The sequence below is a fragment of the Oryctolagus cuniculus genome, chromosome 7 (assembly GCF_964237555.1).
Source record: "Oryctolagus cuniculus chromosome 7, mOryCun1.1, whole genome shotgun sequence".
NCBI lineage: Eukaryota > Metazoa > Chordata > Mammalia > Lagomorpha > Leporidae > Oryctolagus > Oryctolagus cuniculus.
The window spans coordinates 148,537,454-148,562,460 of record NC_091438.1 but is presented as its reverse complement, the minus strand read 5'-3'; positions in this window follow the sequence as shown (position 1 = coordinate 148,562,460).

Sequence of the window (25,007 nt, the reverse complement as noted above, 5' to 3'; positions counted from 1 at the left end):
CTGGGTGGGGCTTGTCGGGGTCACCTCTGAATTTCATAACCAGGACCTGTGGCTGCGGGGGAAGTGCCCTGCCCAGCTGTGTATCCTCCTGCCCACAGCCCCGGGGCCGCCGCGCTGTCGGGGTTCCCCACTCCTCACCTGCTGGCACAGAGGGGAACGTGGCCCTGAGAAGGGTCTGCCCGGGGTGCCAGTTCCTCGGTGTCCCCACTGGGCCTGGGGGCAAAAGCAGTGTCTGGGTTGCCAGGGGAGTCTGGCTGCTGAGCTGGGGGCCACTGAGGGGGGCTCAGGAATGCAGGGTTCCAGCTGCCACGCCCGGGCCACCTCTGTTCATTCAACAGCCGCGGAGCCTTCTGCAACCAGTCCGGGGTGGGGACTTGGAAACGGGGCGCGTGTCTGCACAGCGTGGTCAGGGCTGCACTCGGGACCTCGTGGCTCTGCTCTCTCCCTCTGTCCAGTGTGGTTGCTGCACGTGGCCTTCCTAGCGTCACCGGGCAGCCGAGTGCCATGCACTGTATGACGCTCCCAGCCTGGCAGCACCTGGGTGAGCCCTGCTGGCTGCCCTGGCGGCCATTACTGCGATGCCATTGCCACCTGCTCTGGGACTGCACTGTGTCTCGCCACACACTCAGAGCAGAGGTTGCAGGAGGGAAACTGAGGCTTGGACTGGGGGCAGGGGTCATGAGAGAGGTCACAGTCCAGGAAGTGGCTGGGTGGATTTGCACCCAGTAATGTCCTTGTACCCCCTGCCCCACCTCTCAGAGCTGTGAGAGGGCAGCAGTGGGCCTACCACATCCCTTCTCTCCGCGGCACACCGGAACACCCGGCCCCCATGATGGAGGCGTGTGCGGCTGTTTATTCCGGCACGTCCAGGCCAGGAGCCTCCATGGTCAACTCGCACTGAGTACCCTCCCCGTGCCTTCCCAGGAGGCCATGCTGGGACTTCCTGGAAGCCAGCCCCTGCTCCCTCTTAGTCAGCATTCCTCTGAAAGCCTCTACCCCAAGTGCAGGTGGGTCAGCACTGCATGTGCACAGTCCTCCCCCACAGGCACAGTCCTCCTCCCCCACAGGCACAATCCTCCTCCCTCACGTGCACAGTCCTCCCCCACAGGCACAGTCCTCCTCCCTCACATGTATAGTCCTCCTCCCTCACGTGCACAGTCCTCCTTCTGTCTCACATGCACAGTCCTCATGTAAACAGTCCTCCTGTCTCACGTGCACAGTCCTCCTGTCTCACTGCACAGTCCTCCTCCCCCACAGGCACAGTCCTCCTCCCCCACAGGCACAATCCTCCTCCCTCACGTGCACAGTCCTCCCCCACAGGCACAGTCCTCCTCCCTCACATGTATAGTCCTCCTCCCTCACGTGCACAGTCCTCCTTCTGTCTCACATGCACAGTCCTCATGTAAACAGTCCTCCTGTCTCACTGCATAGTCCTCCTGTCTCACTGCACAGTCCTCCTCCCCCACAGGCACAGTCCTCCTCCCTCACATGTATAGTCCTCCTCCCTCACTGCACAGTCCTCATCCTGTCTCACATGCACAGTCCTCCTCCCTCATGTGCACAGTCCTCCTGTCTCACTGCACAGTCCTCCTGTCTCACTGCACAGTCCTCCTCCCTCATGAACACAGTCCTCCTGTCTCATGTGCACAGTCCTCCTGTCTCACTGCATAGTCCTCCTGTCTCACTGCATAGTCCTCCTGTCTCACATGCATAGTCCTCCTCCTTTCTCATTTCACAGTCCTCCTGTCTCACTGCACAGTGCTCACCAGGGGCTCTGTTTCCCAGCCTCGGCAGTTTGTCCCAGGTCCCCTAACTCTCAGGCGCACCCAGCGTCTGCCCGGCTCTGCTCTCCCACGCTGGGTCATCCCCAGCAGCAGTACCTCGGCTTCCTGGACAGAGTGGTGCTTTACCCACAGGACTGGAGGTCCAGTGATTGAGTTGATGGCGTAAGCCGGGAAGTGGGGGTGGGCAAGTGACACGTCTTCCAACCGTGCTGGGAGGCATCCGCCCACCTGGTCCCTGTGGAAGGCGATGCCTGGTATCGCCTGGCCCCACGCTGAGCCTCAGTTTCCCCATCTGAAAAATGGAGCCATGCACATCTGCTTCATGGAGCGAGGGGTTCAGGGTATTCCGGGGGTCCCAGGCGGTGTCCTTATGGAGAAGGGATTAAGACAGTGCAGGCTGGGTGACTGAGGAAACAGGGAGTTTGCCAGGAGCAAAGGGTGCGGGGAGGATGTGTGCGGAGCCAGGCGGGATGCAGGGTGGGGCCGGGGCAGGAGCGGAGCCTGCGGAGCCGGTGTGCACTGGCGTGCACCGGCATGCAAAGCTGAGGCTCAAGTGCCCTGGAATTCCCACAACGGCTCTTGAGGCACAGCCATCGCTTCAAGTTCAAGGACATAAACCTGCGCGTCAACAAACCACAGGTGATCGAAAGTCCGAGGCTTGGTGTGCACCAGGCTTTCCCTCGTGTTCCCTTGGGCGCTGGAATTGCAGCCCCGCGGCGTGTTCCCGCTCCGTTCTTCCAACCCCAGTCGGGGTGTCCTGTCGGTGCTTGTGCCCGTTGTACAGGATGTACACTATGGCTGTTGGCCGACGCGGTGGACCCCCAGGACTCCCCACTGCTACTCTGAGAGCCCCTTGCCAACGCTGACCAGCACGCCGCAGCCAGCACGCAGCAAGGCCTCGCTGGGCACCCGGCTATCCTTGCATTGTGGTCTCTCCTCCTCACAACAGCCCTAGGGGCTCGGCACTGTGATTGGCCCCATTTTACAGGCGTGAAAACTGAGGCACGGGGGAGCTTAAGTCAAGTGCTCCAAGTCCCATCCAGAATGGCAGCAGCGGGAAGCCTTCCTGGTGGCACCCCGTGTCCTCTGTGTGAAAGGGACCAGGCGACAGCTCCTTGAGTTGCCACAGGGGCTGGGAGGAGACTGGTCAGTGCGGAGTCCAGGCGGGGGTGGGGAATCCAGGCGGGAGTGTGTGTGTGCGTGTGCGTGTGCGTGGAGGGCACGCTGCCCCCATTTTGCAGCCGATATAACTGAGGTGCACAGAGGCGAAGCTGCCGCCCGGGGCCCTGTGGCCCCACAGCCAAGGCTGGGTCACTACATCGTCCCACAGCCCCGGGGAGGGCATGGTTTCCTCTCAAGGAGAAGTGGAGGCAGGGATCTCTGTGCTGTAAAGCCGGGCGGCGTTTGACAGCCTCTCTGGGCTCTCATCACTTGATGAGGTTCTTCCTGTGAGAGGCTGGGAGAGAGAGACAGATGCTCTGCCCACTGGTTGCCTGCCAAACGCCCTCAATACCTGGGGCTGGGCCAGGCTGCGCTGGGAGCCAGGAGCTCCATCCGGGTCTCCGAGCTGGCTCCCAGGGTGTGCACCGTCAGGACACTGGAACAGAGCAGAGCTGGACGCAAACGCAGGCTCTCGGGCATGGGGTGTGGGTGCCCGGGTGCCGTCACCCCCCTTCTCCAGGGCTTTTATGTGGCTTCCGGCGGGTGTGGAGCCAGCTCAGAGCCGGGGTCCAGACAGCAGAAGCCACGTGCCCCACCAACCCCAGTCGCAGAGCGGGAAAGGGCTAGTTCTGCAGGTGAAAGGCGACACATCCCAAACCGGGGCTTGGAGCTGCAGATTCTGGCCCCGCTGAGGGAGTTGGAGCCGGCACTACCCCTTCTCGGGGCCTCCGCTTCCCTCAGCACTGCGGATGTGCCCAGCAGAGAGCAGAGGGGGCTGGGAGGGACGCGGGAGAGGGCACAGAGGGTCAGGGAGCCCCGTGGGGTCAGCAGGGGGTGTGCACGCACACGCCACTGCACACCTGTTCTCTCACCCGCGTGCCGCTCCAGGCAGGTCCTCCTGCACACAGATGCAGGTGCCCGTGGCTGCACGGCTGCCTGAAGGCACAGCCCCAACCACACGTGTGTCAGCTCCCCGGGGCCCTCTGCACACACGTGCTCATGTGAATGATCATAAATATTTCTGGGCACACACAACTTTCCCTGACCCCAGCAAAATCTACCACCAAAGGGCAACCCACTCAGCCCGCCCTCCACCTCTGACTGCCAGGAGACTTCCCGAGAGGCAAGCAGGCAGGGGAAGGAGACAGGAGAGAGGGGCGGAGGAGTTTTCTGAGATGCCTTCGTCGTTAAAGTCCAGTGTAGCCTTGGAGTCTCCTAGCGGCCAAGGTGAAAAGGGACGAGTGAGTGTCTGGTGCCACTGTCATGTAGGACTGTGTCAAGGACTGAGACCCCGGTGTGAAAGCAATCAGAAGCCAGGAGCACTCTGCCAGGATGGGGTGACCATGACAACCCTTGACAAGGTTCCACTGCACAGCCCAGACTGGGCCTTGTGTGCCGACCTTGCTGCTGGTGCTGATGGCCTTGCCCAACAGGAGGACTTGGGCTTGGCCTGAGCTGTCCCCCCGGCAGCAGCCCCTGGGTCACTGCCCTCAGAGCCTCTTCCCCAGGCCTCTTCCATGAGGACCCTTCCCCAGATGACCCCGGGCAGGGTCTGGGGCCTCCCCCTGGGTCACTGCACAGCACACACTGAATTTGAGCCCACCCCCTGTGGCCCCGTGCCCGTCCCCTATGCTCCCATGCCCACCCCCTGTGCCACTGTGCCTGCCTGTGGCCACCGGGGTAGAGCACCGGGGGTCGTCTCCATGTAGCCTGTGGCCCCAGGCCTGCCCTGGCCCGCCCGGGAGGGTGGGACCTGACCCTCGCGTCCCCCCCTACCCTGAGCTGCCCAGGCAAGAAGAGGGCCTGAGCCTAAATCTTCTGGGGCTGGGGTTGGAGGGAGCATCAGGGTGGAGTCAGGGCAGAGTCAGGGCAGGGGTGGGGCAGGGCAAAGTCAGGGTGGGGGGAGGGCAAGGCAGAGTCAGGGCAGAGTCGGGGGGCAGGGCGGAGTCAGGGTGGGGACAGGGCGGAGTCAGGGGGCAGGGCCCCCCCAGCCCCTCTGTTGTCTCCTTCATTGCTACAGCTGCTGAAATCTCCACCTCCCCTTGGCCACTGACGGTGCTGATGTCACAGTAACCTTCCACGGTAGGGGCTGCTTCTCCCCATTGCACAGACGTGGAGGCTGAGGCTCAGGGGCAGGCGCTCTCCCGGGCGTCACGCTTTGCAGGAGGTGGCAGGCGGGCCTTGAGGGTTGTGTCTGTCCCCCGGATGCCCACAGCCTGGAGGGAGTTGGGGTGGGGGGCACTGGGTGGTCCTGGAGGGTGACAGCCATGTGAGGAGGAGGAGGGGCACCCATCACACACCCATGGTCTCACTCACAATACCCACCCCTCCCTGGGCCACTGCCACCCTCGGCTCGGGTGCCCCAGGTCCCCCAAGCACGCCGTGGTCTGTCACATGGCCTGTCATGCAACGTCCCACACTCACACCTTGCACACCCACCACGTCTATGGCTGTCCTGTCCACAAGGCCCAAACAGGACCCGCCCAGACACGCCCTCCTTTCCACCACACCTGGGGGCTTATGGTCTCTTGCCCACCCCTGCCAGGCACCCAGAAACCCAAGGCTCACATACTACCTAGGTGCACATGCTGCTGTCCCCACACCAGTCCCACGCCCCTCTCCCTGGGCCTGGCCACTGCCCCGGCCCCGACACCACCCCCTGCCCAGGGCAGCAGAGCCCCTCGGCCCCCAGGTGGTGCCTGTCGGCTGAAGCAGGTGTTTCTACCAGTTGGGCTTGCCCCGAGGCTGGGGACCAGGCCCCGGCCCGGGGCACAGGGCTGGCAGCCACTATGTGGGCAGAGCTAGGATGCCCACACCTGCGCTGACCTGTCTGGGGCGGGCGCCAGCACAGTGGCCGCTCCCTCGCCCCTGAGCCTATCAGGGTGGCCTGTGGCAGGCCGGGGACGCCAGTCTCACATTCCTGGGGGGGGGTTGAGAAGTCCAAGGAGTGGCAGCATGGGCAGGCCCGGCCCAGGCCTGTCTCTGATTTCAGAGCCTGGCTTCCCGGCAGTGTGACCTCAGGCAACACGTCCTGAACCTCAGCCTTCCCCTCTGTAAAATGGGTAGCAAGGCTTTCCGCGCCAGCCCTGTGGGAGACCTCCCCTCACCTCCCACCTCTCCCTTCCTTTCCTCCTTTCAACTCGACACAGCAGGCCTAAGGCACATGGCCCTCGACTCTCCTGTTCGAAGTATACGGTGTATACTGACATTATTTCATTATTTATTTATTTGAAAGGCAGTGACAGAGAGAGAGAGAGAGAGAGAGAGAGAGAGAGAGAGAACACTCTCTCTGCTGTTCACTCCCCAGAGAGCTGCAAAACTGGCTTTGGCCCAGGCCAAAGCCAGGAGCCTGGAACTCCATCCGGGTCTCCCATGTGGGGGCAGGGACCCAAGGACTTGGGCCACCTCCGCTGCTTTCCCAGCTGCATGAGCAGGAAGCCGGATCAGAAGTAGAGCAGCTGGGACTTGAACCAGTGCTCATCTGGGATGTTGGCATCGCAGGTGGCGGCTTTACCCACTGAGCCACAGTTCCCGCCCCGGCACAGCTACTTTGAGGGTGTTTTTCTCAGCACAGGGAGAAACCCCCAACCTGCTGAAGGCTGCCAACTGCTCCTATCCCCCAGTCTTCCCCAGCTGCCTGTTCATGTCTGTCTCCAAGGACTTGCCTATTTGGACATTTCGTGTGCGTGGAATTGTAGAACACGTGGTCTGGGGAGCCCGGCTCCCTTCTCATGGCCCGGCGTTTGCCAGGTGCGGCTGCGGCACCGCAGGGGTCCGTGTCCCCCGCGGGACACAGAGCACGGTTGCTGGTCTCTCCCTCCGGGCTGTCTCCCTGCGTTGGCTATGCTGCTGTAAAACTCACGCCTTAATGAGCGGCCTCCGCCTGCATCTGCCTGGTTTGGGAATTTCAGCCCCTGGCCCCTGCTCCGTGCGGGGAGGACTTTCAGAAGAGTGGGCACTGGGTAGCTGAGGCTGGGGAGAAGGCGTCCTCTCGCTCCTCGGCCTCTGCAGAGTGACAGAGGCAGTGCTACGCCAAGACCTCTGCACACAGAATGCCCGTGGATCCTGCAAGGAACAAAGATAAGGGGCCAGTGCTGTGCTGTAGCAGGTAAAGCCGCCACCTGCAGTGCCAGCATCCCATATGGACTCCAGTTCAAGTCCTGGCTGCTCCACTTCCCATCCAGCTCTCTGCTATGGCCCGGGAAAGCAGTAGAAGATGGCCCAAGTCCTTGGGCTCCTGCACCTGTGTGGGAGACCTGGAAGAAGCTCCTGGTTCCTGGCTTCGGACTGGCACAGCTCTGGCCGTAGAGGCCAGTTGGGGATGAACCAGCAGGTGAATGAGCTCACTCTCTCTCTCTCTCTCTGCCTCTCCTCCTCTCTGTGTAACTAACTTTCAAATAAATCTAAAAAAAAAAAAAAAAGACAAAATGAGGACCCAGTGACACAGATATCCTCTGTGTGCCCAGTTTATTGATGGGGAAACTGAGGCTAAAGGAGTTGAAGAGATTTTGTCAATGTATTCACCCCCTGGGGCTGGATTTGTCCCCAGACCACTGCAGCCCTTGGAGGACCTGATGGGATCCTGCCCTTCCCAGCCGTGCCACCTCCTGGCGGCTCGGTCCTGTCCAGTTCAACGCAGTGTGATTTCTCTGTGCCCAGGTGTGTGCCAGGCAGGGCCGGGGAGGGTAAGGGGAGATGTGGGGGCAGGACCTTGCTGAGATTTATTATGTGCCAAGCCTGGCGCGGGCCCCAGAATCCAGATCTGAACTGGACACGGTCCCTGGACGCCGGAGACACGGTGAGGGAGGGGGAGCACACCCTGGCCTGGTGGGGGCAGGGGAGAGCCAGGCAGGCTTCCTGGGGTGGCTTTCAAGGCTCAGCGTTTGCAGAGGAGTGGAAGAGGGAAAACGCGGTGGTGTGGCCCAGAGTGGCTGTGGGTGGAGCCCACGGGCGGCACCTGGGAGAAGGGCAGGGGCCCTCAAAGGGCCTAGAATCCAGGCCAAGAGCTTGAGCCCCCTCCTACGGGCAGCGGAGCGACATGGAGGATTCCTGTGCATTTGGGGTGCAGGTGGGGGTGGCTGGAGCAGCTGCGGGCGGGGGGGGGGGTCTGCCAGGGACGTGTGTGCCGGGGCAGGTGTCAGAGCTGGCAGAGGCTGGGGGAGGGATCCACACGGGGCTGGGAGGCTCGCAGAAGTGGAGCCGGCGGCTCTGCAGGGGCCCAGCCTCCTCCGGCTGGGAGGTCCCCTGGGTTTGCAAACTGACTTCAGCCAGGGACCCCTCTGTGGGGCGCGGATCTCCACGGCCGCACGGGCGCGTCTGGACAGCAGCAGTGCACTTGCTGTGGTTCTGCGAGGGCAGACCTGCCCCGTGACGCCAGGGAGGATTCCGAGGGGCGTCCTCTGTGAGATCACGGTGGTTCCCGGGGCCAGAGACGGGGCCAGGACTCAGCCCTGGGCACGGCGAGGAGCTGCCCTTAGGAAGAGGAGTGTCAGCGGGTAAAAGCTGGTGAAGCAGGAGCAGCTCGGGGGAGGCAAGTGGGGTGGCGAGAGCAGCCCCCGAGCTGCCCCCGGGGCCCTCAGGATGGAAGTGGGGGCCGGGGCAGGGGGGATCCCGCCAGCCCGGCCTCCTGTCCCCGCCACTCCCACCGGGGTCCCCACCGCAGCACCCACCTCCCTGCTCAGGTAGCTGCTGGCAGGAGGAACGCCCCGGTCCCCCTGCAAATCCTGAATTAATGAGTCCCAGGAATCGGCTGCCAGAGGAGCCGCTGGTGCAGGGCGCTGGGGAGACGCGGGAGGATTAGGAGCTGGCAGGCGGGCGCCTCCTCCCGGGGGGTCAGTTTTCACCCCAGGAGAAATCTGAACTGGCCCTGGGCCCCCCACTCTGGTTTCCCTCAGTAACAACCCCTTGTTCTGCCCGCGGCCTTGGCGGCCTGGCGGGCTCTGGGGGCACAGGAGTGCACGGGCTCGCACCACCCCCTTCCCTGGGGTGCCCAGGGACTCTTCTCTCCTCAGCCCCTCCGGCCAAGGTGCTGGGCCTCGGAGTGGGGGGGAGGAGAGAGTGGAGGAGGAGGGGCCTGTCCCGGGTCTGTCCTGGACACGTGTGGGCACGCAGGTGCACCCTTGCTCGCTCTTCCAGGGGTATGCGCTTTGGGGGTTCCTGGACTTGGCTGATGCACGGGCGAGTGGGTGACTGGCACTCTGCACCCCCACTTTGCCCTGAAGGAGGGCTGATGGTGCACAGGCAAGATGGGTGTTGCTACCAAGGACCGGAACCGCTGTGCACGTTTTGTGGGGGTGAAGAGGGGGATGGGCAGAGCCGACTTCTAATCCAGGTGCACCAGACGCTGTGCTATGACCCTGGCACTTTCCCTGCCTGTGAAATGGGCATAACAAGTATTTTTCCTCTCGAGGGGAGGAGACTTGAAGGAGGCAAGTTAGAGCTCTTGGAATTGGCGGGCTGTCTGTCGTCGGTCATGTCCACCCGACATGCTCCTGCCTCCCCGCACAGCCGTCTGCGTCTGTCTGCACCCAGCCCCTCCCCAGGCAGCCCTGTCACTCCCTGTGCCCCACACTGCAAGCTTCCAAGGGGACCAGTTCCTGGGAGGTCCCTGTGGGGGTCGCCTGGCAACCGCGTAGGGGGTGAGTGTGGGCGTGGAGGGTGGTGGTTGGAAGGGTGACGAGGAGGTGGGACAGGAACGGGAGCCCTGACAGGGGAGCCGGTGGGACCACGGGCGGCCTCAGCAGGTGCTGGTTCCTCCATGGGCTGACCCCAGGGGGCTGATAGGAGAGGGTCCCCGAGAGGACCCCGGGGCTGCTGGCCCTGACCTCAGCGTGCAGGGCTACTTAGACGACCTGAGTAGCGGGAGGTGCTGAGCCAGGCCTTGAGCGCACCACTTCGCTTCTGCAGGGTCAGAAGGAAGCACCCAGAGCTGCCGCTGCCAGCTCCTGGCCGCAGCCCTGCCCCAGGTCCAGGCAGCCCCCAGGGGTCCTCAGTTTTCCTCCCAAGGGTCTCGTCTCCAACCAAGGTGGAATGCAGGGGACGCACTTCCCTCGCCCTGTCCCTGGCTGCAGAGTTGGGCAGCTGAGGCCTGGAGCCAAACGCGGGCCCCTCCTGACAGAGGCTCTGTTCAGGACAAGCTGGTCCTGTCCCCTCCAAGGACCTGGAGCTCTGCCCGCTGCTGTGTGAGCTCGGGACAAGCCACCTCCCATCCTGTCCTTCACAAGGGGTGGTGGGCAATTGCTGGGGTCCCCTACAGTGTGGTAGCATGAGTGGTCTTCCCTGTTCACCCGGGATCCCCACTCTGGGGCCCTGGATGGGGGCACTGGCAGGCCAAGGCCAGGCCAAAGGAGCAATGGGTCCAGACTCTGCCTCCACGGGCCTCAGTTTCCTCTCTGCAAAGAGGAGACCAGGGCCTCGGGGCCGGGGTTCGAGGGCCATCGGGGTGTGCGGGATGACGGGGAGGGAGGGCAGTGGCCGGCAGGGTGGGGCGGGCGTGGCCTCACCCAGGGCACACAAAGGGGCCGTGTGTCCTCTGTGGGCAGTGCGGGCGGCCGGGCCTGGCTCTGGGGACGGGGATTTGGCTGCAGAGAGGGACTTTATTATGTTTCCTTTTTAATTACAATGGGCCTGGCTCCTACAAGGGCAGCTTTTGTTGGGGCGGCTTAGGAGAAGGAGGGAGGCAGGGCTGGCCAGTCTGGGGCCGGACGGGAGGGGGCAGTGCGCAGAATCCCACCCCACCAGTGCCCTGGGAGAGGCGTGTGGGGAGGAGGGGGCAGCTGAGTTTGAGCCAAACAGATGGACACTTCTCCCGGCTTCCCTCTCAGTTTCTTTGCTGCACCCCAAATTCTGACGTCCAGCCCCTCCAGGTCATTGACCGCCACCGGCTCCCTCGAGTGGCCCTCGGGTACCTCAAGTTCAAAATCAAGTTCTCCTGGACTGGCTCCACAATCTGGGTTCTTCTTCATAGGAGCACCTGCTATGTGGCAAGTCCCGCGCTAGGGGCTTGGGGCACCGTGGTGAGCAAGCGGACCAGGGCACTCACCTGGCAAGCAGAGGCCACTGCTCAGCCACCTGGGTTTGTCTTCAGGGGCCCCAGCAAGTTGGGGTTTGGCTGTGCACCTGCCCATGGTGGGCTCTCAGCAGATGTTTCTGTACTAAGGAAGAATCATCTAGAAGGCAGGGAGAGGCTGAGGGCCTGGGGGGGGTGCTCAGGCCAGAGACCCCTCCCCCGCCACCGCCCCCAACCCCAGCTAAAACCTAAAGCGAGTCAAGGTAGGGGTCAGACAGCCACCCTGCTGCGTGCCACCTGTGTGGCCTCAGGCGAGCCCTTCCACCTCCAGAACCCGTCAGGATTAGGTCAGGTGCATCATGCTGGCTCCCAAGCTCCTGGGGTATCCGGGGCAGAGCCCCTCACTGAGACACCCATGGTCTTCCCCGACCCACGCCAGCGCCCCTGAAGCTTCCGGGCCTGTTCTGCAGGGGTGTCCTGGAGGCTGGCAGCCTTCAGCCCGCGGCCTCCCTCTCACTCCCCAGGCCCCGGGAGAGAAGCCAGCGGGGCCTCCACCCACTTCCCAGGGCTCCAGGGCAGGAGCTGGGCTCCCTCGGCGCTGGGCTCCTCCAACTGCAGGGCCTGGCTCTGCCGAGTATCAGCCGGGGTGGGGGCCGCTGCGCTGAGTCCAGCTGGGGGCTTCCACAGAAAACTCAGTCCCGCCCCAGGAGCCCAGAGTGAGGGGCAGGGGTGGAGGGCTCTGCTCCAACCTCGGAGAGGCCTTCTTGGCCCACCCTAGATAGAGTGGCTCCCCGCTTTCTCCTGGCTGCCTGCCCCCCACCGGCACACAGCGCCTAGGCCAGGGCTTGTTGACTTGAGGAATGCGGCCTCCTAGCAGATGGGGTCTTTTGTCTGATCACCGCTGTGTCACAGCCACTGGGTGAGCTGGGCATTTTCCCCATTTTAGAGTTAGGCAAACTGAGGTCTGGGAAGCACAAGGGACTCTCCCAAGACTGCACGGCTGAGGGATGACAGGAAAAGGACCCCCCCCCAGGCCTCCGCCCCACCCCAGGCACTGCCCTGCTGCTCCTGGTCCCCAGAAGGCCCTGTGTGTCCTCAGTCTGCAGAGGAAGGCTGGGCCCAAGCGCTGACGTGTGAGGGGAGCCCCGCGGGGACAGCAAGGCTGCAACTTGATCTGCGCCCGCAGAGCCGGGCTATTTCGGGGGTGGCACCAGAGGCCAAGGCACCCTGCCGGGGGGAGGAGTGCCTCCTGCCCCTGCTGCAGGCTTGGGACATGGGCCCGGCCCCGGGCCATTCCAGAGGTAGGAGCAGGGGCACACTGGGAAGGTAGGGCCAGGGGCCCAAGGGGACCTCTTCCCGGCTCCAGGGGCTGGAGGCTCCTGGCTGCAGGCATCAGGAGAGAAACCTCATGCCCAGGCGACTGGCCCAGCCCTGCCGCTGTCTTGCTGTGTGATCTTGGACAAGTCACTAGCCCTCTCTGGGCCCCACTGTCTCCGTGGGTCTCATTTGGAGATGCCCGGTCTCACTCAGCCTGGATGCCGTCCCCGGAAGCGAGGGGAGGTCCTGTGCTGGTGCTCACTTCAGACCTTCTGAGATCCAAGCCAGAGGCAGGATGCTGACCTCCTCTCAGTGAGCAGTGCGGGCCAGGAGGCGCAGCAGTGGGCGCCCCAGGTGGGTGGGAGAGGCCGGGAGGGCCAGCAGGGCCCGCGGCCAGCACAGAGGGGCCCCGGGGCTGCCTCCTGCTGGCCCCGCACAGAGGCCGGGAGAGCAGCCGACACGGTTTGAGGGGAGGGTGAGGGTGTCCCTGGAGCCCCCGAGGACACCCACACTCCTGCCCTCACTGGCGGCCGCCTCCTGGCGGGGCTGGCCACCTGCCTGGCACGGCCTGGGCCCTGGGAACGGCTTCCTTGGGCATCAGCTCTCCTGAGCCAGGGCTCCAGCTCGGGGAAGTGCTCGGGGCGCACACCCCTTATGTGAACAGTGGGTTAACCCTTAACCCGCAGGCCCTGTGCGCCATCTGGGAAACGGGGACAAGGCTGCTCCTGGATGAGTGAGACAGCAGGGGACGGTGCGGGGTGGGGGTGGGGCAGCTGGGAGGCCAGGGACATGGGCCCGGCAGGGAAGGGGGAGCTTCCGAGGGGGCGCAGCCCCCAGTGCCTCTCTCGGTGGCAGGCCAGGTCCCGGGTCCCTGTCTTGAAGTCCAGACCCCCCCAACCCCGCCAGCTGCCTTTCTTCTGCCCTAGAGCTGTCTTTTATTTTTTTAAAGAAAAATTAGGAGAGAGAGAGAGATCTTCCATCCACTGATTCACTCCCCAAATAGCCACAACAGCTACCCTTAGGCCAGACTAAACTAAGAGCTTCCTCCTGGTCTCCCACATGGGTGCAGGAGCCCAAGCACTTGGGCCATCCTCTGCAGCTCTCCCAGGTGCATTAGCAGGGAGCTGGATGGGAAGTGGAGCAGCCGGGACTCAAACCAGCGCCCACATTGGGATACTGGCACTGCAGGTGGTAGCTTTACCTGCTACGCCACAGCGCCGGCCCCCCCAGAGTTTCCAAAAGTGAAAAATCCCCATTTAGCAGCGACAAAGAGCTGGGTCGGGGGTCGGGGTCAGAAGGAGGCTGAGGTCAGGGGCCCCAAAGGTAGTGGAAACCTCTGGGGAAACCTCTGGGCTTGAACGCTGGATTGGTCGCCCCACTCCCGGCGCCGTGGGGAGGCCCGGACTGTGCGCTGGGCGCTCCGCCTCCCTGAGGCTCACCGGGGGGCAGCTCCTGCCTCGCTGTGGTGCCATGGGGGTTAAAGGACGCCGCTGGCCAAGGGCCCGGCAAGGGGCCTTGGAGATGCTTCCCGCAGTCTCACGCTTGATCTGTGCTGGAAATGAGTCAGCCAGGCAGGCTTCCAGGAGGAGGGGTCACCTCTCTGAAGCTGTTCTAAAAGTCCCCGAGGGACCCTGTGGCAGCAGCCCTGGGAAGAGAGCTCTGGGAGTGGCTGGCAGAGCCCGGAGGCGGAGTCAAGCAGGAGGTGATGTGGGGGCTGGGCTGGGCTTGCGAGCTCTGCACCCACACTGGGAGCTGCAGTGCCGAGGAAGGGGCACGAGAGAGGAGGAAGCCTCCGCAATTCTCAGGTTCTCCCCACACCCCCTGGGGAGCAAGCCCACTTTACAGATGGGAAAACTGAGGCCCAGAGTGGAATGCTGGTCTCTCAGAAGCGGGGGAGAGGGCAGAGGGGAGTCTGCGCTGTGCCCCCTGCAAAATCCCTTGTAGCTTGTTATGGGCTGGGGATTACTGAAAACAAAGGAAAAAATCAAAATCTGATCAAATAAAGATTTTAAAACAGTAATTTGAAAAAAGAAGGACTCACAGGCTGAGGGGCTGAGGCGGCGCAGCCAGGGCAGGCCAGGGCTGGGGCTGCGATCCTGGGCTGGACCAGCAGCGCCCCCAGCTCAGGGCCGCTTCCCACCCAGTGGCCCCCTCCTCCGGCTTTATTGGGTCCTTAACAACGGGCTCATGGAGACCTGGCACCTGCCTCCTTTTCTCTTCTAATAAAAGGCATGCCCTGGGGGAGACAGGCTGGGGTGGGGGGCTCTGGCTCGAGGCCACGTTGGGCGACACATTCCTGGGTCCTGACTCACAGGGAAGCGGCCTGGTGTCGCCCCAGCACTGCCGTCTGCATTCCTCCACGCAGCCTGGGCCACAGCGCGGGGCACAGACCCATTCCGTGCTGTGGAGACTGAGGCTGCCAGGGCCACGTGCAGAGAAAGAGTGAGCCTGCTCTCGCCCGGGTGTTCACTGCTCAGGACGGATGGGCGTCTCCCGTCGGGAGTGAGTGTGGCTCTCACGCCTGGCTGAGTGCATGCCCTGGCCTGTCCATTGCTGCCCGGAGGGCAGAGGCCCGGGACATCCCTGAACGGTCCCCACACTCCCAGGACCTGTCAATGACCCCCAAGCCAGGAAGCCCTGGCATAGGGGCCCTGGTCTCGGGCTGGGGTGGGACGGGGTTTGACATCCCCCACTCCAAGTACTCTCGCTGCCCCAGGCCGGCCACTGGGGACCCCATGGTGAGCCGGTTTCAACTCCAGGTATGCAGGGAACCCTCCAGGCCAGGGTGGGAGTCGGACAGGAACCTGGCTTGGCCTTGACCTCGAAGCAGGGGTGCTTCCAGAGAGACCCGTGTGGGCAGCCAGCCCCGCGCTGGGAGGAGGAAGGAGCACTGGACGAGGAGTCCACAGCCCGGTTCTCCCGCCACTGGGCTCCGGTGGGTGCTGGGCTGTGAGCGCTCTCCCTCAAGGCTTGGGCCATCTTGGATTCCAGACTCCTTCCTCTGCGGGGGCCTGGAAGGGCTTCGTGCAGGCCCGTGATGGTGGTGGTGGTGGTGGTGGTGGTCTGCTTTGCTACAGAGGCTGCCCCGGTGCGCGCCCGCATGCCCTGGCTTCTGAGCTGTCTGCGGCTGCGGCTGCGGCACGGAGCACCTGCGGCGGAGACCGTCTGGCTTCAAATCCGAAAATATTTCCCCGCCCTGGCCCTCGCAGGGGAGGTTTGCCGACCCCTGTACCAGGGGGCCGGCTTCAGGCAGAAGCCAGTGCCACTTGTGAGGGCGGGGGTGGGGGGAGCAGGGGTGTTTATTGGGCCAGGCCTGGTTTCAGGAATTCCCTCCTGGAGCTTAGGTCAACAGCTCAGACGAGGATTCCACCGCATGCCTCAGTTTCCCTTGCGTGCCCGGGGAACTCGCCGCAGCTGCCTGGCAGGGCTGTGCTGAGAAGGAGAGAGCCTCGTGCCCGGGGCCAGGCGACTGAGCCGGGTTATTTATGGGTTTCCAACGGGAGGGGGCCACGGGCCTCGGGCTGCGTCTGACCTGAATTCTTACACTCACAGGAAATGAGAGCCCGGGGAAGCAGGTGCGCCCGTGAGCCGAGAGGGTGAGGCAAGGGGGGCTGCACCCCGCGGAGGCCTGGAGGAGGGGCCGGGCCAGGGGGGCCAGGGACGCCACCCACCTCCCTGCTGACGGCCTGCCTGTGAGGACAGTCGGTCAGCACCCGGAGCCTCGGGAAGTCGACTGGCGTGTCCACCAGCACAGAGCAGGCATTAGAATCAGCCCAGACCCAGGAAGGGCTGTGTGATGCCGCTTCGTGTGTCCTCTGTCAATGCCGGCCACCACTGGGGAAAGTTCCAGAATGTTCTGTGGGTTTGAGCGGTTACCTGCTGAGATGGTGGGGGCGGGGATGGGGCAGCCCAGGGGTCCACGGTTGGGACAGTCGGGGTGTGTGGCTCTGGGGGTCCAGTTGCTGGCCAGAGCGCTGAGTGCCGGCAGCTGGTGGGAGCTGTGAGCAGTGGTGGGTCTGAGGAAGCTCAGGTGTCTGCCATCAGGGGCGGGAGCTGGGACCCTGGAGGGAGGGAGTCTGCCCTGAGCCCGGTGGGGCTGGAAGGGCCCCGGCTTGCCTGCCTGCAGTGAGAGTGGGAGGTCGGGGGAGACAGGGCGTGGGTGACACTGATGGATCAGACCGGGCGGGGGTGCGAGCAGCAGGTGGGACAGGGTGGGGAGTTTGCATGCTTACAGGGGCAGGTCAGCCGAGGTGAGACCACGGTTGAGGACTTTCTTGGAGAAAGAATGCAGAATTCCCAGCACTAGAGCATCCTTAAAACTAGAAAGCAGAGCAAGCGATGCTGTGTTTAAGCAAGAAGAGGGAGGAAAGATGGTAACATTGTATCGATGGTCTCCCACCCTCCCACCCCCCATGGGGCCATGTTTCCTCACTGAGCGAGAAGAGAGAGAGGCTACTGTGGCCGAGTGGCTCCATGAATGTTTGTTGAATGAAAGAGTGTGGTGCAGGTGTGTCAGTGCGTGTAGCACACGGATGTGAGCTTCAGCCCGTGCACACAGGTGAACACAGGCGTGTCTGCGAGGAAGGGGTGTGTGCGCCTGCATGGTTCTGCACCTGCCTTTTCTTGGGCATTCTGGCCTTGGGAACCCCACCCTGCTTGTACCCCAGCTCCTACCCTGAGCCCCACCCCGAGGCAGATGGTCCCAGGCCCTGCAGGGAGCTGCTCCAGGCGGGCGTGGAATTCACAGCTCCCGCCCCTGGCCCCTCCTTCCTCCTGGCAATGAAATGTTGGTAATTCAATCTAGGCAGGAGCTCAGCGTCCTGGGCACAGGCTGGCACGAGCCGCATGTGATGGGGGCTGGGGGAGAGCAAGAGAGGGAGAGAAAGGCTCTTAATAAGCACGGTGCTCTTCTTCTTCTTAAGACTGATTTATTTATTTGAAAGGCAGAGTTCCAAAGAGAGAGAGAGAGAGAGAGATCTTCCATCCACTGGTCCTCAGCTGCCAGCACTGGGCCAGGCGGAAGCCAGGGGCCAGGAACTTCATCTGGGTCTCCCAAGCACTTGGGCCATCTTCTACCACCTTCCCAGGCACATTGGCAGGGAGCTGGATCGGAAGCAGAGCAGCCAGGACATGAACCAGCTCCCATACGGGATGCCAGCGCTGCAGGCAGTGACTTTACCTGCTACGCCACAGCGCTGGCCCCGACACAATGCTCTTCTAACCTTGCCTGCATCAGTGGGGAAGCTGAGTCAGAGTGCGACCAGCTTGGGCCAGAATTCAGGCCAGCAGTTCCCATTCAACCGACACCTGGGGGCACTCCTGCGTGCGACACATGGGTCAGGCCGCGAGGTGGTGGGCAGCCGTCCAGAACCATCCGGCTCTGGAAAGGGAGGAAGCTGGGAGGTCCTGGGACAGGGAGGCGCTTGGGCAGGCGTTGGGGGGCAGCCCTGGAGAAGCAGGTGGGGCTCCATCTTGGGGTCCGGATTGCCTACCTGGGGAGCCTGGTCTGCTCCAGAGAGAGACGGGAAGGGTGGGAGGCTGGGGCCAGGGTGGGGGGCCTGGGGCCCAGCAGATGGTGTTTTTGGAGGACCCGGCTTCTTTGGGGAGCTGGCGGGGGCCTGGGACCCAAGACCACAGGAGGCCAATGTGCATCTGGGTAGGAGGCTGTGGGTCTGGTGGGGCGACCCCAGACCCCGGCTTTTCTCACCGCTCACGCGGTTCCCCATCGCTGTCCCCTCGCAAGCAGGCCTTAAACGCCCCCAGCCCAGGTCCAGAAGAGACTGCGCACTTGAACTTCGAGGACACAGAGCGCTCAGCCAACCCCGGCCTCAGGGAGCTTCCTTCCTGTCTCGTGGGGAGGGGCTCGTGCCAGAGCAAAGACAAAGATGAGGCAGGGCTGCACGGAGGCCCCGAGCAAGGGCCTGCGGGCTGCCCAGGTGCAAATGCTGACCTCGGGGCTCCAGGTTCCTCGTCACTAGGGGTGACAGCAGGAACGACCGAGCGGCCTCATTCTGGGCACTGAGCCAGTGAGTGATGTCCTGCAGCCTGGTCTGCCATGGAATCACACCCGGGGTGGAGTGGCTCTCACCCCAGCAACCAGGAGGGCTGCCTGCAGGAGGTGGAAACCTGCTGCAATGGTAGGCAGGCCGGCTGAACCCAGGGCTGAACCCAGCTTGGTCCTTTGCCCCGGGTGTCCTTGTCACGGCCCCTCCGGGAGCCCTGGGTTCTTCCCTGCAAAGAGACAGCAGCGGCAGTGCTGTTTCAGACACGGTGCCAGCACGCAGGGCGGTATTAATCCTCATGGCCATCCCTCGGCTCCCGGGAGGGGAGGTCCCTCGCCTGAACTCACAGTTTGGAAAGTGAGCCTAGAGTTTGAACCTAGGTGCGGCTGACACAAGTGACCTTGACCTTGAAGCCCCATCCCTGGAGTCTTTCCTGTTCAGTGAGTAGCTGTCACTCTCAAGGAAGACAGGGTGGGGTTGGAGCTGGGCTGGGCAAGAGGACGGGCCCAGTGTTGTGACCCTGGGGGCAGACAGAGCCAAGGGGCCTGAGCAGAGGCAGGGCAGGCGCTGGGGAGGGGTCAGCTGCCAGAGGCCGGGGCCTGGACCCTCTCCTTCTCCCCCACAGAAGGCAGCTGCCCGCTGCCAGGGAACTGGGTGGGGTGGGGGGGCTGGAACTTTCAGCCAAGGCAGGAAAGCTTAACCCCCACCCCCACTACCCTGCAGAAGGACCATGCGGGGGCTGCATGCCCCCCAACCCGCCCCGCCCCCTCCCCGAACTGCCCTGGGCTCTGGGACCTGACAAGTCCAGCTGGCGTCCCTGTGGCCCCTGCTCTCTGCTGTCTGTGTGGCCTCAGCCGGTGGGAGGGTGGGAGCCCTGGGGCTGACCCCGGCTCCTTCTCCTGTCTGGGTCTGGGAGCCCACCCCGCAGCTACAGGTGCTAGGGTGCTGGCAGTCGCCACTGTGGTTTCCCTCAGCCCCACCCACTTCTCTGGAAATCCCGTTGCCTCCCCCTTTTTGAGCCAACCCGATTCCCACAGGGACCTGTCCCCGGCTGCCCTTCCCTGTGCTGTCCCCTGGCCGGGCTCGCGCCCTGGGTGCAAGAGCGTCAGTTTCAAGCTCCCGGGGGTGCCTGGAGCGCTGAGCTCCGAGCCCGGCGTCATTTCAGCAAACACGGGGCTCTGAGCTCGGCGCTCGGCAACCGCGGCGTTACGTAATGACCATCTGGCGGCCCGGCAGGCGGCTGTTCCGTCCCTGGCGGGTGTTAAGGGAGGCCTTTGCCGCTGTCCCACCGGCCTGGGCTGGTCTCGCCCAGCGACCGATGCTCTGGTCAGGGCCACTTTATAAAGGGCCAGCCGGGCGGCGATGTGGGCTCTTCAAGGAGGTGGTCCTCCCGCCCTTCCCATACCCGATCACCTCCCCACCCGCATTCTGCCCGCCACCCCCAGCCGGCTTCAAGCCCCTCCTGGCTCTCCCAAGGTGAAAGGTGGTGCTGCTGCTATGAGAAGCCTGGTGGGTGGGGGGGGGCTTGGAAGGGGGCTCCAGTGGGGGCCCCCCACGACTGTGCGGGCAGGCGGGATGGTGGCAGGGACGGCGGGAAATGTGCAGCTAGAGGCGCGGCCAGGACCCACCCACGCGCTACTTCAGCACGCGGACCCCGTGCAGGAAACACCTCGTCAAAGCGAGCCTCTTGAACTTGGGTTCTGCCGTCTCACCTTGTCCCTGCAAGGTGGCCGCCCCGGGCTGCCTCTGAGTGGGGGGGCCGCCACCAAGTGCACAGGTCGCAGGTTCTCTGCACCTCGAGCTGCCTGCTCCTTGGGTGTCGAAGGTCACCATGCACCCCTGTACCCCGTTTCTCCTGGTGCACGCGCCCCCTCCCTGCAGGGCCTCAGAGCTTGTATCTGCCCCCTGGGCACTAACCGAACTCCTCCCGGCTCCTGGCATGCACCACCTCATTGAATCTTCCATCCACCCTGAGAAGGTGGGGTGCTCTTGGCACCCCATTTCCAGGGAGGCCACAGAGGCACGGGAGTGGGAAGGGCTAATGCTGGGTGGCCCCAGAGCTGGGATTTGAACCCGAGTTTGCCCGATTCCCAGCCCAGCCCCTGCACCCTCCTCCCCCCTCACAGGGCCGAGCCAGCCTGGGGTTCCAAAGAGCTTTCTCCATCCCGATCCAGAGATAAATATTTGTTTCTCCCAGTGTAAATACCCCTTCGTGTTTAATGAGGCGATCCCGGGGCCATTTCTTGGCACGGCTCAGTGCCTGGAAGTCTCTCACTCCGGGAGGAACGGGCCTGATAGGAGAGCTGCTAACAAGGGACCCGGGACCCCTCGTGTACAGCTCAGAGAGGGCAACTCGCCCAGCCAGGGTCACACAGCCCAAGGGGGAGAGGTGTGTCACCGGGCTTCTCCCTGCTGTCACCCATTCAGCTCCGCTCTTGCCTTTCGGCTCTACCAGCCTGTATGGTGGCTTCTCGACAGCTCCCCGGCCCTTGCAGCCCAGCTGTGCGTGACAACAGGCGGTAAGCTCCGGACGCCACCCTCCCCCTCCCTTGGCATCCCCAGTCGACGTGGCACTGGTGGCCCTGGGCCCGGACCCCCTCCTGCCATCCCCATTAAAGTGATACTTTAATAAATGATGCTTTTATGTTATTACACGTGGAGCCGTAAAAGCAGACAGGGTGCAGCAGGGCTGAGGTAAGGCCCCCGCGACTTTGCAATTTCCTGGTCTGGCCTGGCTCTGCTCCGCGCCGTGCATTTTTCATTAGCGTGCACAGGTGACGGCACGGGGGCAGCCGCAGGCCAGGTACGCTCCCGGAGACGCGGCCCCGCCCGGGCCTCCCTGGGTTAGCCTGGGGACGGTGCAGGGGGGTCCACACACATCACTCACGCCGGGCTCGAGATCGAGCTGTGGAATCCAAAGCCAGGGCTGGCAAGCGCTCTGCGCCCGAAGGAAGGCGGGCCATGGGCTGGCCGAGCACCTGCCACGGGCAGGAGCTGGGCCTGGCGTTTGACCGTGTGACCCCGCCTTGACCCTCAGAAGGCTGTGATCTCAGCGTCAGGACCCCCGTGTGATAGACAGGAGAACAGAGGCCCTGCTGGTGAGCGGTCGTTGGCCAGGCTGTTTCTAGAGCCACGTTTGTCACTGCTGTTTCCTTTGCTTCCCTCTCCCCACACCGTTCCAGAGGCCGTGGGCAAACGGGACAGAGCAAGAAGCAGCGCAAACCCCAAAGGCATCTGTCTTCCAGGCTCCAGACCTTCTGGAAGCTTCTAGAAGAGTTGGTCTTCCCACCTGTGGACTGGGACCAAGATGTCCATGTGTGTGCTTCCGGGAAGGGTCTTGGGGCCTCCGTGGGGACCCAGCTGTCGCCTCCTTCCTTGGCAGCAACCACAGCTCCTGGAAGGTCAGGCTCAGCTCCCATCTGGACTTAACCCCCTCCCCCAGGGACCAGCCAGGCACTGGACACATTCGGGGCCACAGGAGAAGAACCTGACTCCATGCTCAGGCCTGGCGGGAGCCAGAGGGTCCCTCCCTCCTCCGCTTTTTCGGGAAAGCATCCCAGGAGCTGAAGACCAAAGCAGCGCTGAGATAAACAGCCGGGGCCCTAACGCTCTGCACTCCCCGAGTCCCCTCTGGAGCTGGCTCACGTCCACGTCCACGCCAGGCCCTGAGCAAACAAGCGGCAGCCCGGGAGGGAGGCCGGAGCCTCGCTCAGCATCGCTGCGATCAGCTGGGAGCCGGGGCCCAGCAGACGGCCCCTCTGCGGGCGCGGTGACTCACTCAGTCTCCCTGGTGGACAGAGGGATCTGGCCGGCTGCTGGGGAGCTGGGCGCGGGGCAGAGGTCAGGGTAAACACCGAGGTCACGGCGGGGTTCAGGGTGGGCGGGGACCAGAAGGAAGACGCCTCGCTGGCCCCAGCCCTGGGGCTGCCAGGGGCTGGGGGGCCCTGCGGGGAGAGGTGGCGAGCACTCTGCTGGCCGGGCTGTGCAGGTGGGGCAGCCCCTGGAGGCTGCGAGGTGCCAGGCAGGACGCGAGGTCAGGGCCGCCCAGGGCCAGAGAGCCCTAGAGATGGGTGAGGGTCTTTTGGAATGGGCCTGGGAAGTGAATATTGTAGGCTTTGCAGGCCTGCGCGTCTCTGTCCAGCTACGCGGCTCTGAGGCTGCGTAGTGAACAGAGCTGCAGACAGCACACAAATGCATGAGAGTGGCCGTGTTCCAATAAAACTTTATTTACAAAAAGAGGTAGTGGGTTAGATGGGACCCCAGAGCTATCGTTTGCTGACCTGGTCTGGGGCTGGGGGTTTCTCCTCCCGGAAGCTTGCGGATCGGAGGGCCCTGACCCCGCCCCTGCGCGTGCCCCTTTCCCGGGATGTGTTTGTGCTTTGTCTGTCCTCTTCCTCCCTCCCTCCCTTTCATTTTCTCCTGAACACATTCACTCCCTCTCGCACACGTACAAATCCATCCCCTCGCAAAACCCCATACTCATTCATTTATTGCTCTCGGGACACTCAGGGTCCCAGCAGGTGAGGCACGCAATGCTAAAGGGGCTGGGACTTTGTAATCAGGAGACATCTGGAAAGACACAGGGGCTGGGCTCTCGCCAGTGCTTTGTTTATTAACCCAGCCCAGCTCTGTTTGCATCCCGGAGCCTCCCGCGCTGGAGTGACAGCCGGGTCGCCTCCTTCCTCCTCCCCCGGAGCCTGGCGTCCCCTCCAGACCCGGGCTGTAAGGGACAGGCCGCTCCAAGCCCAGTGAGCAGCCAGGCACGGGCCTGCAGGTGAGGCAGAGGCAAGACTCTTCCAGAAGCCTCAGCTCCGTGGGCTGGCGCGCAGTGTGTGTGTGTGTTTGTGAGCGCGAGTGCACACTGGGGCAGGACAGGGAGTGACACAGGCTGGGTCATGCTCAGGAACTTGGCCTTTGCGCTGAGAACAATGGGGAGCTGTGCTAGAGGGCAGGAGCAGGGGTGGGCACGGTGGGATTGGAAGTTAGAAGCTTCAATTTGGCCCCGTGGAGAACGGCTCACTGAGACGTGGGGTGTCAGGGGCTTCCCCGGGGGACGGGGGCACTTCAGCTGGGCCAGGGTGGGGCTTCCCCCACCAATGGCCCCTCCGCACCTTTGACCACAGATGGAGGCAGTGGGGCAGGGGGAGGTGGAGAGGGGGCAGCAGCAGAGTCTTCTGGGAGCCCGGGCTGCCCAGGTAGGGGCAGGGACTGGGAAGGGGGCAGTGATGTTTCCTGCCCTCCACAGTCTGACCTCTCTGGGACCCTCCTCGGCCTCCTGACCTGGCCACTGCTAGCATTTCCTGCCTGCTCAGACCCCAACCCGGCTGGAGCTGGGCTCGGGGCTTCTGGTCCTTATGGAGACGGCTCTGCCCTCCTAGCCTGTCTGTGCTTAGAGGGGCAATCCCGACACCTGCTTGCTGTGTGACCCTGGGGGAGCCTCGGCCCCGCCTGGGCCTGGGTTCTGTTCCCTGTCCTCCACTGCCAACCCACACAGCTGTCGCGGGGTCTCACCCCTGGGCTGGGCACTGGCTGGCTGTTACCCAGGGCTATTGCATATTCATCACCGATACTTATTATTCCTGGTCATTCTAATTAGGCGCATGACAAATGACTATGAAGATGCTGCTGGCGGCCGGGAAGTGGGCTGGGGGTTCGGGACCAGCGTGGGCATCAGGCAATATCAGCAGCCCAAGTCCCAGGCAGCCATGCTCTGCGCTACCTGGGGCCCTTCCGCACCCCTTTGAGCATCAGAGTTCTATAACTTGGGGCTGGTGGGAAGCCCCGCACCCTGGGTTTTCCCTGGGTGTTGAATGCGAGTGCGCACTCAGGGTCCTGTCCCCAGTAAGCGACAGCCGACATCTGTGCTCACTGTCCAGTCCCCACCAGGCTCTCGCAGCCACGATGGTCGGCCTGAGGGTAGAGCAGGGCTCAGAGAGGTGGAGCGCTCTGCCCGGGGTCCCACAGCTGCTGGAGCCACGTCGAGAGGAGAGGGAAGAGGGGCAGAGACGAGCCGCTGCCTGTTCCTCCCTTCTCCAGTTCCAGCTCCTCCTGCCACTCCCTGGGAGCCCTCTGCCTGTTCCCACGCCCTCTGGCCTACGCCTCCTGCCCCACCGGCATCGTGGTGCCCTGAGCCTGGAAAGTTCCCTGGGCCTGGGAGAGATAAGGGGTGCCTTGCCCAGGCGCCTGGGCAGCTCCTGCCTGCAACCCCTTTGATCCCAGACCAGATGGTCCGGCCAGCCCAGCTGCTGCAGCCACAGGCGCAGGCCCAGGGAGGGGCTCGCCAGCTATCAGCCACCTGGAGGGGGCACCTCCTGCTGTCGCCACAGCAACGCAGGCGCCCATCCCTGCAAACAGGAAGCTGCGCCCGCAGGATGGTGGGACAACAGTCTCCGGGGAGTCCCAGCCCCTGGAATCTTCTAGAGGAAGTGGCCTGGGGGCAGGGCCTGGCCTGGGCTGCCAGTCTCCTGTCTGCCTGGTGAGTGTGGGGGTGGGGGCCCAGCAGGGATGACTCCCAGACCGCAGACGAGGGGAAGGACTTCCCAGGCAGACCCCTTCCCGGGATGCCTCCAAGCTCGACACTTCCGGGCCGTGGCCCAGGCCACCCAGTGACTCAAGGTCTGGGCTCTGGTGCCCGGGGCATCACAGTGCTCCTCAGGGCCTCGGACCTGCTGAGGGGGCCACTGGAGCCGAGGGCCTGGGGTCCCTGAGTCACCCTTCGCTTGTCTGTGACGTGGA